We start from the raw sequence: 13464 nt of genomic DNA, 5'->3' as shown, positions 1-13464 counted from the left end.
TTTGTCCTGACAAAGGAGCAGTTCCAAAAAGTCAAACAGGGACTGCCTTTGCATTTGACGCAGTCAAACTGCATGCGCCTGGAGAAGCCAAAAGGCTTACAGCACCTGGTATTCGCAGGCGGTCTCCCATCCAAGTACTAACCAGGCCCGACTCTGCTTAGCTTCTGAGATAAAACTCTGGCTTTTAGTCTGCGAAAAGAGAGTGAAAGTGAACTCCACTTTGAGATGGCTCTGGGATTGGGCCAACTGGGAGAATTGCTTGAAAATAACCTCTACACCAAATGAGCGGTCAGAACAAAGCCTCAAGACCCCTAGTCTTTTGCACAGAGTAAAAGACAAAGCAGCCACTGAATAGGGCCCGATTGTTCCTACCTGGTCGGCCGAGGAGCAAGTGTCTCAACCAAGCAAAGCTCACCGTGGGGAAGGTGGCTATGCCAACTGGCCTGATGCACTGCTCCCGCAGTGTCAAATACTCGTACTCTGGTTTCTCTTCATAACGTACAAGTCTTTCGCCTTTTACTAAAGACTTCCGTGGAGAGCAACATTAATGAGTTGTTTCTATTTTTGGAAGGCTTTACCTTTGCGGGTGAAGCCCATTCTGTCTGTGCAAAGGAAATCTTCTTGCTGTGCCGAGTGACTTCTCGGAGTAGAGTCACCCTATGTGTTGAGACCGTGCCCATGTTCAAAGCTGGAGCGCTAAATTGCTGTTTGAATGGTGCTCAGTGGAGCGGGCGGGAGTGCAAAGTTGTACCATCTGAAACGGCTGAAGAGTGCTCACTGCAGCGGGTGGGCGGAGGTGCAAAGTGACGCTTTGTAGGCGAAAAAAGAGCACCGCCACAAGTGCGCATTGTGCCAGGAAGGGCCCTCGGACGTGAAACAGTGGAGGGTTATCGCTTCTCGGCCTTTTGGCTAAGACTGCGATCGCCTCCTTTGGGTGGACTATTTTATGCCTTTTCGGCATTAAATTCTCACGCTTTGGAGGTTCTTTTTTGTGCGTGGTCAAAGTATTCCAACTCTTTTGTAGTTGCAGTTCTTTGTCAAAATTTTCCTTTATTACCCCCTTTTTTCAGGTTTCTGCTTCTTGAACGAGTTTCAGCTGAAACAGGGTCGGTGTTCCGGGTTTTCTTTTTGGAGGAAGGTAAGTATCCCTTTTTAGTACCTTTTTATCCACTTTTTACTCTTTTATTGGGTTTTTAGTGTGATATTTATTATTGTTCTTTTAAGCATTTTATTTAAAAACTGTTTGTGGTGCCTCCATCATGTCGGCTAACTATGCTGGCATGAGGAGGCACCACAGCGCTAGATTTTTATTTAAAGAAAAAGAAGGAAAGCTCATAGAGATGTCCAGATTGGACTTCTCTCGGAAGCTAATTCAAAATATATTGAACTTCAAGCCAGACGATTTGAATTGCATCCTGTCATTGCCTTTTAACAAAGGTTTCGATGTAAGTTTTCGCACTGCAGCTTTGCTGCAGGAGTTTTGGACGAGATTTGAAAATGTGCAAGCCCAGTTTTCTGCGTTTACTGTTGAGAAACTTACTGACAATACTCTGAAGACAGTAATTGTCAGAATGTTCAATGAAATGGTGAACGCAGAAGATATCTGTATATGGTTGGGTAGATTCTGCACTGTTAAAGGCCAGGCAATGAAGGTGAGGGATGTCGATGGCATCTGGAACTGCGCCTGGAGGGTCCCCATCCAACAATGGCAAGACCCCCAGGGCTTCCAGGGCCTGAAACATCTCCCATCAATGATTGTCTTGGGAGAAAACAGAGGCTACATCCACTACCAGGGACAGCCCAAACTCTGCCGCAAGTGTGGGGAGCACGGGCACCTGGTGGAGGCCTGCACGAAGGTGTTTTGTGGCAAATGTAGAGGAATCGGTCACACCTTCGAAGAGTGTACGAATGGCAGAAAGTGCAATCTCTGTGGAGAATCAAACCACCTCTTCAGAGATTGCCCAAAATCCTTTGCCAACAAATTGAAATCCAAAATCCGCGGGAAGGAAATGGAGGGCAGACAGAGGCAGTTAACGAGCTACTTGAAACAGCTGGGCTGGAAAATTCAAACTTCCTGCCAAAACCCCTGAATGGTGGACAGCAGTCAGGTGAGGCAGAGGAGGGGGAGGGGCCTGCTACACCCCCACCAATGGAGAGTTCTGGAGAGGAGGTGGTGGTGCAGGCAGAAGGCGGAGCTAGTTCAGAATGTGAAGAAGTCCAATCACACGATGATAGCGAGGATGCCTCCCTCCCAGATGCCCAGCAAACAAAGAGGCTTGCATCAGAATTGTCCTCTGATTCTCCTATAGTCTCAGAGAAGAGGGGAAGAGCTGGGACTACCTCAGACAGTTCATCTGTGGAGGAGCCCAGAGTCTTCCCCTCCAATTCCCCAAATGAGGTCTCTTTTTTAAATGTAGTTCTGCAATCAACCCCTAGAGACTCAAAGTTTAACAAAACCTTGCAACAGAGGCCAACCCCCAGAGTCCGACCGGGGAATAGAGCTCAACACCCTCGCCTCTCACCTGTAGAAGTGAAGGAAGAGCTCCGTTCACAAGAAATTACATAACTGCTTTTAAGATATTTTAAATGTTTTAACCCTCATTTAGTCTTTTAAGATGTCATACCTGTTGTTTTTAACCATACTCATGACACTCACTCTCTCAACTATTAATGTGAGAAGTGTAAAGTCGAAAGTTAGAGCCCAGAGTGTTTTATCCTTTCTTAGTTCTTTTAAGTCAGATGTTCTTTTAATACAGGAATGCGGCCTACCGTTTTTAAAGCACTAGAGACAGTGGGAGGAGATGTGGCCACAGATATCATTGTGGAGTGGATCCAACCAAAACAAAAATGATGGAGTGGCCATTTTAATCAAAAACCCTCAGGTTCTGGTAAAGGGCAGCACTGTGGTGAGAGACGGACGGGCACTTTTAGCACATTTGACTTTTATGGGACAAGATTTTAACCTCTTAAATATTTATGGCTTTAACGAAAAAAATGACCGGTATGACCTTTTAGAAGACCTGCAGTCCCACATGCTAGGTAGGGCACCACTAGTTTTAGGGGGTGATTTTAACTGTATTTTAAGCAGGAGTGACAGAAAAAGAGCAGGGGAATTTTTTAAAGTTGACAAAACATCGGTTTTATTACAGGGCATATGCAAGGATTTTAAACTTCAGGACTGTTTTAAAACCATGCATCCCAGAGAGGAGGGCTTCACCTGGTTCAGTGGTGATGGCACCAGAGCCTCTCGTATAGACTACCTTTTTACACGGGACTGCCCACCAACCGATGCTAGATTGACCCCCGTTTTCTTTTCCGATCACCTGATGCTTTCCTGCACCCTATCACTCTCTTCGGGTGTGACTTCCGGAAGTGGTCTGTGGAAACTAAACTGCTCCCTTTTAAAAGAAGATGAATTAGTTAGTCAGTACCGGGAGCAGTACCACGAGTGGCAGACCCTTCAAGACTTTTACGATACACGTGCACACTGGTGGGAAATGGTGAAGGAAAAGACCCAGACTTTCTTTAGACAGGCAGGTAGGAGAAAAAAGAATAGGGAAAACAGATGCATGATGGGACTGCAGAAGCGACTACAGCGCTATTTTAAATTAAACCAACAAGGGATGGATTTTAATGATGAAATTAAACAAGTGAAAACAGAGATGTTGATTTTAGCAGATATTAAAAGTAAGGGTGTCATTTTAAGAAGCAGGGAACGAGAAATAGAGGAAGGAGAGAAGTGCACAAGGTATTTTTTTAAGAAAATTGTGAATAAAGGGGGGGCCATTTTAAAGCTAACAAAAGAGAACGGGTGCACAGTTGATTCAATGGAAGAAATTAAACAAGCTGTTGAACAATTTTATCGTGAACTGTACGAACAAAAACCTGTTGAAATTGACACCATGACAGAAGTTTTAAATTTCATAGAAAAAACAGTAAAAGACAGTGTGCTTTTAACCCAACATTTTACCATTTCAGAGTTAAATAAATGTTTTACAAATTTTAAGAAAGGGAAGTCCCCAGGACAAGATGGACTTCCCGTAGAATTTTATTTGACCTTTTGGGATATTTTAGCACCTGACTTGTTTACTGTTTTTATGGAATTTGAGCAACTTGACCGACTTCCTGACAGTTTTAGAGCAGGGATAGTGACTCTTCTTCACAAAAAAAGAGACAAGACTGACTTGAAGAATTGGAGACCGATTACACTTTTAAACTTTGACTGTAAACTTTTAGCCTCACGTATGTCCTTGTTTTTAGAAGACCTGATTCACCCGGATCAAGCCTGTGCCATCCCGGGGAGGAAGATAACCGACAGCCTCGTACTGATCCGAGACACCATCTGTTATGCGAGAGACAGAAACATTCGGCTAGCAGTCCTAAATTTAGACTTTGAGAAAGCCTTTGATCGGGTCTCGCACCAGTACCTTTTCCAGGTACTGCCAAAAATGGGGTTCCCAGAAAGGTTTATAGCTTGGGTGGGTCTGCTGTACCGGGGCATTACCAGCAAATTCCTTGTTAACGGGCATCTGACAAAAGCAGTAAACATCCACTGCGGTGTCCGTCAGGGTTGTCCGTTATCTGCCCTCCTCTACATCATCTGTGTCGAACCACTGGCACAGAGCTTGAGAAGGGACCACCGAATCAATGGGGTGAGAGTCCCGGGGAGCGGGGGACTATCGACAAAGTGTGTTTTATATATGGACGACGTAAACATTTTATGTACAGACCTAATATCCATCAATAGGACTCTGGACTTGACTGACTGGTATGGACGGGCCTCTGGGGCAAAACTAAACAGAAACAAGACCCAAGCCCAATTTTACGGGCCATGGACAGCGACTGAGACTGCAGGACTCCCCGTGACTATAACCCAGACAAAACAGAAAATACTGGGGATTAATTTTGACAAGGAAGGGGGAGGGACATCAAACTGGCCAGACGTGGTAGGGAAAGTAAAGCAAAGACTAGGATACTGGGGACTTAGAGGACTGACCATTGAAGGAAAGGTTTTAATCATCAAAGCTGTGATTTTACCTTTGCTTTTACTAATCAGTTCTGTTTTTATCCCACCTAGAAAAGTGCTTTTAGACCTGGACCGAGCCATTTTTTATTTTTTGTGGGGCTCCAAGTGGGAAAGACTGAGGAGAGATGTAATGAAGAAACAAAAAGAGAAAGGAGGAAAAGGAGTGCCTGATTTTTATTTGTTTTTAGGAAGCAGATACACTACACTGCACATCCTACAGGCCACAGACCCATCCGGAAACCCCAAAACTAAAGCAATGACACGATTCTGGATGGGTTCTTACCTCAGAAGACTGAAGATTTTACCCACCGACCTAAAAGGGCCTGTGTCTTTTAGCCTGCCACCATCCTATGCTTTTATCCAGACGTTCTTAAAGCATTTTAACTTGGAGGCAGAGGAGTTGCATGTTTTAACAAACCACCGCTCTTTGATTTCTGTTGTGCAGGAGCGGGAACCAGTGAGTCCAGTGCGTGGGCTCGCGTTCGGCGAGCCCTCAACAGTTTGGTGCAACGTCAACCATTCCGCTCTCCCAAACAGACTCCGGGACCTGTCGTGGATGGTGGCTCATGAGATCCTCCCAGTCAGGTCCGTTATGCACTCCCGGGGCATGTCAGCGATCTCAACCTGCCCGCGACCTGGTTGTGGCGCGCCCGAGTCGGTGAGGCACCTGCTCTGGGAGTGCAGCGCTGCTGCAGACCAGTGGGCAACAGCCGGCTCCTTGCAATTCCCGTACTTGCCAGCAAGGGAGGTCCTCACAGCACAACTCGTGCTCTATGGGGTGAGCCAAACAAAAATGAAAAAGAATGACTTTGCCAAGCAGTGGCTCACCCTAGCCGCCATCAAAGACGCCATGTGGACCTCCAGGAACTTGTTGGTGAGGAAGCGCATGCAGATCCCCCCCGTGGCTGTGATCCGGATGGCCGCAGCGGCGGCTCAAGCGGCCGGAGCTGTAGGCGGCAGGCCTAGGACACATCCACAAAGAAGAATCGCCTCTGTGCCCATTCGGATGAAGGAGCCGGAGCTACACACAAAAAGGTCAAAGCAGCGACGGCCTGGCTCTCCGGGTGAGGAAGGTGGGAAGGAGCAACAGGGTGGGGATCTCCTCTGAGCACCACGACAGGATCCCGAGAGACCTACTGTTTGGGGGAGCGAAATGAGTTTCCCTGGGTAGGGACTCACTGCGCTCCTGCACAAAAAATGGACTTGGAAGAGAGCATTTTAACTAATGCACTCCTTTTTAAAGACACTCAATACAAACTGCTACTCGCATGAGAACTACTTCACATGTAACTTTTACATTAGACAACATTGACCTTATCTGTAATATCCCATGGAAAACCTGTTTTAATGTTCTTGTTTTAAATGTGGTTATACAGATTACACTTATTTATTGATGTTTTTTATTCATAGGTAAAACATATGTCTTAAATATGAAGTTTTTATGAAAATGTGATGTATTAGTGTCAATAAATTTTTTCAAAAGAAAAAAAAAAATCTGTTCTTATCAGTTTAATATCTGATACGTCCTCTATATGAGGACTACATATTAAATGGATTTTTAGGCACAGGGGTTGAAAAAGGGGCTTGCTCCGTTCACTCCACGCATCGACCCGGTACTGCAGTGTCGCCGGGAACGGTGCACTCTTCCCAACTCTTGTGAAATAACAAAACCAGCGGTACAGGGTGGTAGTTTCAGGGAGCCGTTGTATTCTGACTTCTAACATAGAACTATAATGTTTAGAAAAGACGCAGCTTATGAGCATGTCGTGGGATTGAGCTTCCCTGGTTTCTCTGTATGACCATGAACACAAAACAACACACAGGGAACAGAGGAGCTTGACAGACACACACTAAGTTATCTGAGAGTCCCATTTTCAGCTGCAGAGAACAATCACATCAGGGAAGTCGATGTGCAGGCTCAACATCAGCCTCTCAAGCCGACTGTCTGGTAAAATAGGGGAAACGTATGGTTCCAGCACCTATATAACACATATTTGTCACAGGGACTGTGGCTTACGGCCACACCGCCCTGAACACGCCCGATCTCGTCCGATCTCGGAAGCCAAGCAGGGTCGGGCCTGGTTAGTACTTGGATGGGAGACCGCTTGGGAATACCAGGTGCTGTAAGCATTTTTCTCTCTGCATCTCTTTTGTTGAAACATCTGATGATCACCCTGTGATCCATCTTGCTGATCCTGGATCTGCTGAGATGTCCCAGGTCATGGTTGCCTTTGATCCTCATACATTTAACTTTGTCCTGACAAAGGAGCAGTTCCAAAAAGTCAAACAGGGACTGCCTTTGCATTTGACGCAGTCAAACTGCATGCGCCTGGAGAAGCCAAAAGGCTTACAGCACCTGGTATTCGCAGGCGGTCTCCCATCCAAGTACTAACCAGGCCCGACTCTGCTTAGCTTCTGAGATAAAACTCTGGCTTTTAGTCTGCGAAAAGAGAGTGAAAGTGAACTCCACTTTGAGATGGCTCTGGGATTGGGCCAACTGGGAGAATTGCTTGAAAAAAACCTCTACACCAAATGAGCGGTCAGAACAAAGCCTCAAGACCCCTAGTCTTTTGCACAGAGTAAAAGACAAAGCAGCCACTGAATAGGGCCCGATTGTTCCTACCTGGTCGGCCGAGGAGCAAGTGTCTCAACCAAGCAAAGCTCACCATGGGGAAGGTGGCTATGCCAACTGGCCTGATGCACTGCTCCCGCAGTGTCAAATACTCGTACTCTGGTTTCTCTTCATAACGTACAAGTCTTTCGCCTTTTACTAAAGACTTCCGTGGAGAGCAACATTAATGAGTTGTTTCTATTTTTGGAAGGCTTTACCTTTGCGGGTGAAGCCCATTCTGTCTGTGCAAAGGAAATCTTCTTGCTGTGCCGAGTGACTTCTCGGAGTAGAGTCACCTTATGTGTTGAGTCCGTGCCCATGTTCAAAGCTGGAGCGCTAAATTGCTGTTTGAATGGTGCTCAGTGGAGCGGGCGGGAGTGCAAAGTTGTACCATCTGAAACGGCTGAAGAGTGCTCACTGCAGCGGGTGGGCGGAGGTGCAAAGTGACGCTTTGTAGGCGAAAAAAGAGCACCGCCACAAGTGCGCATTGTGCCAGGAAGGGCCCTCGGACGTGAAACAGTGGAGGGTTATCGCTTCTCGGCCTTTTGGCTAAGATCAAGTGTAGTATCTGTTCTTATCAGTTTAATATCTGATACGTCCTCTATATGAGGACTACATATTAAATGGATTTTTAGGCACAGGGGTTGAAAAAGGGGCTTGCTCCGTTCACTCCACGCATCGACCCGGTACTGCAGTGCCGCCGGGAACGGTGCACTCTTCCCAACTCTTGTGAAATAACAAAACCAGCGGTACAGGGTGGTAGTTTCAGGGAGCCGTTGTATTCTGACTTCTAACATAGAACTATAATGTTTAGAAAAGACGCAGCTTATGAGCATGTCGTGGGATTGAGCTTCCCTGGTTTCTCTGTATGACCATGAACACAAAACAACACAGGGAACAGAGGAGCTTGACAGACACACACTAAGTTATCTGAGAGTCCCATTTTCAGCTGCAGAGAACAATCACATCAGGGAAGTCGATGTGCAGGCTCAACATCAGCCTCTCAAGCCGACTCTCTGGTAAAATAGGGGAAACGTATGGTTCCAGCACCTATGTAACACATATTTGTCACGGGGACTGTGGCTTACGGCCACACCGCCCTGAACGCGCCCGATCTCGTCCGATCTCGGAAGCCAAGCAGGGTCGGGCCTGGTTAGTACTTGGATGGGAGACCGCTTGGGAATACCAGGTGCTGTAAGCATTTTTCTCTCTGCATGTCTTTTGTTGAAACATCTGATGATCACCCTGTGATCCATCTTGCTGATCCTGGATCTGCTGAGATGTCCCAGGTCATGGTTGCCTTTGATCCTCATACATTTAACTTTGTCCTGACAAAGGAGCAGTTCCAAAAAGTCAAACAGGGACTGCCTTTGCATTTGACGCAGTCAAACTGCGCGCCTGGAGAAGCCAAAAGGCTTACAGCACCTGGTATTCCCAGGCGGTCTCCCATCCAAGTACTAACCAGGCCCGACTCTGCTTAGCTTCTGAGATAAAACTCTGGCTTTTAGTCTGCGAAAAGAGAGTGAAAGTGAACTCCACTTTGAGATGGCTCTGGGATTAGGCCGACTGGGAGAATTGCTTGAAAAAAACCTCTACACCAAATGAGCGGTCAGAACAAAGCCTCAAGACCCCTAGTCTTTTGCACAGAGTAAAAGACAAAGCAGCCATTGAATAGGGCCCGATTGTTCCTACCTGGTCGGCCGAGTGGCTACACCCTGCTGAGGTATTAGGAGGAATATTACATTTCAGTTTTGCTGAATACATTTGTTATGTTATTCCTTTATACACATGTTCACCTGCACACATACCTCCTTGTCCAGAATGTACTTTCTGAACCTTTTGAGGGCCTTTGAATTGATGTCATCCTCCTTCATGAGGAGCCACTGTGTCACCGACGTGTAGGCCTCCTGCGCCCTCTTCCTCTCAGCGTCGCTGCCAGCCTGAGGATCCGCCAGGAGCCTCTTGTGCAGGCTGTACCACTGCCACATCTCCAGGTAGGTGAACGACTTGAACCTCCCCTGTCCATAGATGGCCCGGTCCACATTCACCTCCAGGTGGCACGAGACGGTGGTGAAGAGGTGCGCGTACTTGACCAGCTGCTCCTTCAGCCACTCGTCGTTGATGGTCTTCCTCTTCTCAGGGTGCCTCATCTCCTTCATGTGGCGGTCGACGATGCTGAAATGGCATAGTAATGTAACATAGTGATACAGTACTATTCAGTTATAACACTATTCACATGGCGATCACTTACTGTTTGCAGTAGCCGACATCACTCTCGACCAGCCACTTGAAGCTCTTGCTGGTGTATTGGCCAAAGGTCATCACCAGCTGCCCCAGGACTTGCGCCTCAGTTGGAGAGGGTGTGACGATCTGGCATTTCTTCAAAGCTGTAGACAGATAAATAAGGGGGAACAAAATTAAAGTAATCATGCCTAGACAGTAGTGCAGTTGTAAGCACAGGGTTGTGCATGCACTCTTCTCACCTTCTTTGTAAGCCTTGTCTGAGTCTGTCAGCCTACTGTCCACTGTCTCACGGTCCCGTGCATGTGCCTTAAGGAAGTCCTTGGCCTCCTTGGTCATCCCAAACACACACTGCTGCCTGTCCTTAGGGAAGCTTGTGTCCAGGATGGACAGCACAGGCATCAGAGGATCCATTTGCTTCTGTAAACAAACACACACACACACACACACACACACACACACACACACACACAGACACACAAAGCCTGCCTGTATAGTATAACCAGTTGTTTAGTTTACAAGTTATAGAGGGGAAAAAAGCACAGAGGCTGACAAGATTGCATTACTGTAGTTATAAATCTGTATAACTATAGGATATTAATAGTAAATTGTTCCATGTAGTAATGGCATGAGACTAGTATAAAAGCTTTGTATTAGAATAGGATGCATATTATTCAGAAATCTGTGTCACAACAGATGTTTCAACAAAAGACATGCAGAGAAAAGATAAATGCGTACAGCACCTGGTATTCCCAAGCGGTCTCCCATCCAAGTACTAACCAGGCCCGACCCTGCTTGGCTTCCGAGTTCGGACGAGATCGGGCGTGTTCAGGGCGGTGTGGCCGTAAGCCACAGTCCTCGTGACAAATATGTGTTACATAGGTGCTGGAACCATGCGTTTCCCCTATCTTACCAGAGAGTCGGCTTGAGAGGCTGATGTTGAGCCTGCACGTCGACTTCCCTGATGTGATTGTTCTCTGCAGCTGAAAATGGGACTCTCAGATAACTTAGTGTGTGTCTGTCAAGCTCCTCTGTTCTCTGTGTGTAGTTTGGTGTTCATGGTCATACAGAGAAACCAGGGAAGCTCAGTCCCACGACATGCTCATAAACTGCGTCTTTTCTAAAGATTATAGTTGTATTTTAGAAGTCAGAATACAATGGCTCCCTGAAACTACCACCCTGTACCGCTGGTTTTGTTATTTCACAAGAGTTGGGAAGAGTGCACCGTTCCCGGAGGCACTGCAGTACCGGGTCGATGCGTGGAGTGAACGGAGCAAGCCCCTTTTTCAACCCCTGTGCCTAAAAATCCATTTAATATGTAGTCCTCATATAGAGGACGCATCAGATATTAAACTGATAAGAACAGATTTTTTTCTTTTGAAAAAATTTATTGACACTAATACATCACATTTTCATAAAAACTTCATATTTAAGACATATGTTTTACCTATGAATAAAAACATCAATAAATAAGTGTAATCTGTATAACCACATTTAAAACAACAACAATAAAACATGTTTTCCATGGGATATTACAGATAAGGTCAATGTTGTCTAAGGTAAAAGTTACATGTGAAGTAGTTCTCATGCGAGTAGCAGTTTGTATTGAGTGTCTTTAAAAAGGAGTGCATTAGTTAAAATGCTCTCTTCCAAGTCCATTTTTTGTGCAGGAGCGCAGTGAGTCCCTACCCAGGGAAACTCATTTCGCTCCCCCAAACAGTAGGTCTCTCGGGATCCTGTCGTGGTGCTCAGAGGAGATCCCCACCCTGTTGCTCCTTCCCACCTGCCTCACCCGGAGAGCCAGGCCGTCGCTGCTTTGACCTTTTTGTGTGTAGCTCCGGCTCCTTCATCCGAATGGGCACAGAGGCGATTCTTCTTTGTGGATGTGTCCTAGGCCCGCCGCCTGCACCTCCGGCCGCTTGAGCCGCCGCTGCGGCCATCCGGATCACAGCCACGGGGGGGATCTGCATGCGCTTCCTCACCAGCAAGTTCCTGGAGGTCCACATGGCGTCTTTCATAGCGGCTAGGGTGAGCCACTGCTTGGCAAAGTCATTCTTTTTCATTTTTGTTTGGCTCACCCCATAGAGCACGAGTTGTGCTGTGAGGACTTCCCTTGCTGGCAAGTACGGGAATTGCAAGGAGCCGGCTGTTGCCCACTGGTCTGCAGCAGCGCTGCACTCCCAGAGCAGGTGCCTCACCGACTCGGGCGCGCCACAACCGGGTCGCGGGCAGGTTGAGATCGCTGACATGCCCCGGGAGTGCATAACGGACCTGACTGGCAGGATCTCATGAGCCACCATCCACGACAGGTCCCGGAGTCTGTTTGGGAGAGCGGAATGGTTGACGTTGCACCAAACTGTTGAGGGCTCGCCGAACGCGAGCCCACGCACTGGACTCACTGGTTCCCGCTCCTGCACAACAGAAATCAAAGAGCGGTGGTTTGTTAAAACATGCAACTCCTCTGCCTCCAAGTTAAAATGCTTTAAGAACGTCTGGATAAAAGCATAGGATGGTGGCAGGCTAAAAGACACAGGCACTTTTAGGTCGGTGGGTAAAATCTTCAGTCTTCTGAGGTAAGAACCCATCCAGAATCGTGTCATTGCTTTAGTTTTGGGGTTTCCGGATGGGTCTGTGGCCTGTAGGATGTGCAGTGTAGTGTATCTGCTTCCTAAAAACAAATAAAAATCAGGCACTCCTTTTCCTCCTTTCTCTTTTTGTTTCTTCATTACATCTCTCCTCAGTCTTTCCCACTTGGAGCCCCACAGAAAATAAAAAATGGCTCGGTCCAGGTCTAAAAGCACTTTTCTAGGTGGGATAAAAACAGAACTGATTAGTAAAAGCAAAGGTAAAATCACGGCTTTGATGATTAAAACCTTTCCTTCAATGGTCGGTCCTCTAAGTCCCCAGTATCCGAGTCTTTGCTTTACTTTCCCTACCACGTCTGGCCAGTTTGATGTCCCTCCCCCTTCCTTGTCAAAATTAATCCCCAGTATTTTCTGTTTTGTCTGGGTTATAGTCACGGGGAGTCCTGCAGTCTCAGTCGCTGTCCATGGCCCGTAAAATTGGGCTTGGGTCTTGTTTCTGTTTAGTTTTGCCCCAGAGGCCCGTCCATACCAGTCAGTCAAGTCCAGAGTCCTATTGATGGATATTAAGTCTGTACATAAAATGTTTACGTCGTCCATATATAAAAACACACTTTGTCGATAGTCCCCCGCTCCCCGGGACTCTCACCCCATTGATTCGGTGGTCCCTTCTCAAGCTCTGTGCCAGTGGTTCGACACAGATGATGTAGAGGAGGGCAGATAACGGACAACCCTGACGGACACCGCAGTGGATGTTTACTGCTTTTGTCAGATGCCCGTTAACAAGGAATTTGCTGGTAATGCCCCGGTACAGCAGACCCACCCAAGCTATAAACCTTTCTGGGAACCCCATTTTTTGCAGTACCTGGAAAAGGTACTGGTGCGAGACCCGATCAAAGGCTTTCTCAAAGTCTAAATTTAGGACTGCTAGCCGAATGTTTCTGTCTCTCGCATAACAGATGGTGTCTCGGATCAGTACGAGGCTGTCGGTTATCTTCCTCCCC

General features: G+C 47.0%; 6 non-coding genes and 3 pseudogenes across 6 annotated transcripts; 7 read left to right on the top strand and 2 right to left on the bottom strand.

The window, feature by feature from the left end:
- LOC142388029 (NLR family CARD domain-containing protein 3-like) overlaps positions 1–13464 on the top strand; it is a 483074-nt pseudogene that overhangs the window by 136095 nt on the left and 333515 nt on the right.
- On the top strand, positions 476–588 carry LOC142371325 (U5 spliceosomal RNA). The gene has a single exon (XR_012768011.1). It is a non-coding gene; the product is annotated as a U5 spliceosomal RNA (small nuclear RNA).
- On the top strand, positions 6493–6673 carry LOC142370369 (U2 spliceosomal RNA; annotated as a pseudogene).
- Positions 7038–7156, top strand: LOC142374768 (5S ribosomal RNA). The gene has a single exon (XR_012768802.1). It is a non-coding gene; the product is annotated as a 5S ribosomal RNA (ribosomal RNA).
- Positions 7753–7865, top strand: LOC142371317 (U5 spliceosomal RNA). The gene has a single exon (XR_012768010.1). It is a non-coding gene; the product is annotated as a U5 spliceosomal RNA (small nuclear RNA).
- On the top strand, positions 8167–8357 carry LOC142368152 (U2 spliceosomal RNA). The gene has a single exon (XR_012767275.1). It is a non-coding gene; the product is annotated as a U2 spliceosomal RNA (small nuclear RNA).
- Positions 8720–8838, top strand: LOC142374592 (5S ribosomal RNA). The gene has a single exon (XR_012768751.1). It is a non-coding gene; the product is annotated as a 5S ribosomal RNA (ribosomal RNA).
- Positions 10610–10728, bottom strand: LOC142375699 (5S ribosomal RNA). Its single transcript, XR_012769026.1, has one exon. It is a non-coding gene; the product is annotated as a 5S ribosomal RNA (ribosomal RNA).
- Positions 11093–11269, bottom strand: LOC142370474 (U2 spliceosomal RNA; annotated as a pseudogene).

Source organism: Odontesthes bonariensis, chromosome 2 (assembly GCF_027942865.1).
Source record: "Odontesthes bonariensis isolate fOdoBon6 chromosome 2, fOdoBon6.hap1, whole genome shotgun sequence".
NCBI classification, from domain to species: Eukaryota; Metazoa; Chordata; class Actinopteri; order Atheriniformes; family Atherinopsidae; genus Odontesthes; species Odontesthes bonariensis.
The sequence above is the reverse complement of the archived record's forward strand: the minus strand, read 5'-3'. Positions and strand labels throughout refer to the sequence as shown.